This window comes from Octodon degus, unplaced genomic scaffold (assembly GCF_000260255.1).
Source record: "Octodon degus isolate 3935 unplaced genomic scaffold, OctDeg1.0 scaffold00082, whole genome shotgun sequence".
Classification (NCBI taxonomy): domain Eukaryota; kingdom Metazoa; phylum Chordata; class Mammalia; order Rodentia; family Octodontidae; genus Octodon; species Octodon degus.
Genome location: NW_004524658.1, coordinates 11397631 through 11400033, shown reverse-complemented (window position 1 = coordinate 11400033; position 2403 = coordinate 11397631). Strand labels below are relative to the sequence as shown.

General features: G+C 41.2%; 1 pseudogene; it reads right to left on the bottom strand.

Moving 5' to 3' along the window:
* Positions 1-1438: 1438 nt before the first annotated feature.
* Positions 1439-1909, bottom strand: LOC105742917 (annotated as a pseudogene).
* Between the last annotated feature and the right edge of the window lie 494 nt (positions 1910-2403).

The window sequence follows — 2403 nt, the reverse complement described above, 5'->3', positions numbered from 1 at the left end:
AAGAAGAATATATGCAGTGTATTATTTGTTGAAACTGTACTTCCGATTTGATTTGAAGCTGTCTCATTGCTGTTTATCAATAAAACTTTGAAAAATAAATAAATAAATAAATAAACAAATAAATAAATAAATAAATTGGAGTGATAGTATTAACAGCATTGAAAAGCCACTGAAGGTTTAGGAGCTGAAGAACAATAGTTTTGTTGCAAGCCTCTTAACATGAAAATTAATGTGACAGATTTTAAAGACACAGTTGAAAGAGAAGGAACTGAAGAAGATAATGTACAGATAGTTTTGTATTTAGGACAGGGTCTACCTGGTCTCACTGCGTGGATCGGACTCAGTGATCCTCTTGTAATCCCAAGTGCTGGGATTACAGGCGCACACCACCATGCCCAGTCTCATTTGCTGTCTCAGCAGGCCCTGGGGGTGGGGCTGGCACCACAGGCCTGGGGATCAAACTCTCGGCCCCTGCTTCTGCCAGTTTAGGTGCTTTAATGCAGTGAAGTATTTGGCCAGCCCCATACAGATTGTTATAGTTGGGGGCTGGTGCAGGAAACTGCGGTTCAGTCCCCAACTCCACGTGCCTTACCAGACCCATCCTTAAGGCAGCCTGAGCGAGCCAAAAAAAAAAAAAAAAATCCTCAGATTGTTATAGTAGACCTGAAGAGAAAATGAAAGCTAGAAAGTAGGCAAGGCCAATAAGTACAGATGAATATACAGTCATTATATGCACAAGATGGTAGAACTTTGCATCTAATGGATATGGATATCAATGTAACTTTTCTAAAATAAGGGTAATTTAAGAGTCAAAGAGTAGCCGGGTGTGGTGGTGCATGCCTGTGATCCCAGCACTCATGACCCTGAGGCAGGAGGATCATTGTAAATTTGAGGCCTTCCTGGGCTGCAAGTGGAGTTCAAGGCCAACCTGCACTGTGTAGTGAGTCCCTGTCTGAAAAAGACAAAATGTCAAAGAGGGTACTACTGATAATTATTCTAGTATATCAAAAGATCAAATCATGCCTCATAAATGCAGGTTGCCCTCCTTGTCTATGGGTTCTATGTCCATGGATTCAATCATCCTGCAAGGATATTCCAGGAAAACTTGCATAGTCATTCGTGTTATTCTCTAGACATTATAGGATAATAATATACTGTGTTTTCTTTGAGGTATCCTAAGAATAGAGATTAAAGTAAACAAGATAAGCATCATTTACAGTATATATCAGTGTAAAGTTATTTTATCTACTAGGCTTGAATATCTCATATCTACAGGAGACCCTGCAGCCAGTGTGCTGCAGATACTGAGGAATGGCTCTCTGTATAACAAAGGTGTGTCAGAAAAAATTATCATTATTAAAACTTTAAATTCCCCCCCTTTTCTTTTATACTGAGGGGAAAAAAAGTATATATTTAGAATTAGCCAGCTGGACTCAGTTTAGATGATCCCAATTTTGTTGGCAACATCCAGTGCATCATAATCAGGAGCCAGTCGAACATAGGCCTTCTTCTCTCCATCAGGCCTGATTAGGGTATTGACCTTGGCAACATCGATGTTCTCATAGAGCTTCTTTACAGCTTGTTTGATTTGGTGCTTTTTGGCTTTGACATCCATAATGAACACGAGTGTGTTGTTGTCCTCAGTCTTCATGGCTGACTCTGTGGTCAGGGGGAACTTGATGATGGCATAGTGGTCAAGCTTGTTTTTCCTGGGGGCGCTCTTCCGAGGGTATTTGGCCTGCCTCTGGAGCCTCAGCGTCTTGGGATGGTGGAACGTGGGCGATGTTCATATCTTCTTCTTTTTGTGGCTGTGGATGCCTTTCAGCACAGCCTTTTTGGCCTTCAAAGCTTTTGCTTTGGCTTCAGCTTTGGGAGGGGCAGGGGCTTCCTTCTTTGCTTTTAGCACCATCTTGGTAAAAAGGCCAAATTCTTTCCCTTTTAAAAAAAGGAATAAAAGAAATACTTCCGGGCTGGTGTGAGTAAATTAGGAATTATACAAACTAGATATGAGGAGCAGGAAAGAGGAGGGAGGTGCAAAGCAGCTTTGAGCTTGCTATCTAGAGTGATAGAATCAAAACAGTAACAGAAAGGGAAAGTGTAATAGGATAACATGAAGTGATTCACACTGGTATGGGATGGATATTATTTGCTCAGTGTTATCTTCAAGTGGCACTAAGTACCATAGGAGTAATTCATTTGTACTCATACAAATAGATGGCCGGAGATTTAGCTCAGTGGCACAGCACCTGCCTGGCAAGCAGGAAGTCCTGAGTTTGACTCCCAGTACCTGCCTCACCCCCCAAATAGCACAAAGTCTCCTAAAAAAAACCAAAAACTAAAAACAAAACTATATGTTTCTGCAATCCCACTACTGGGTTTATATCTAAAGGAACTGGAAGTATT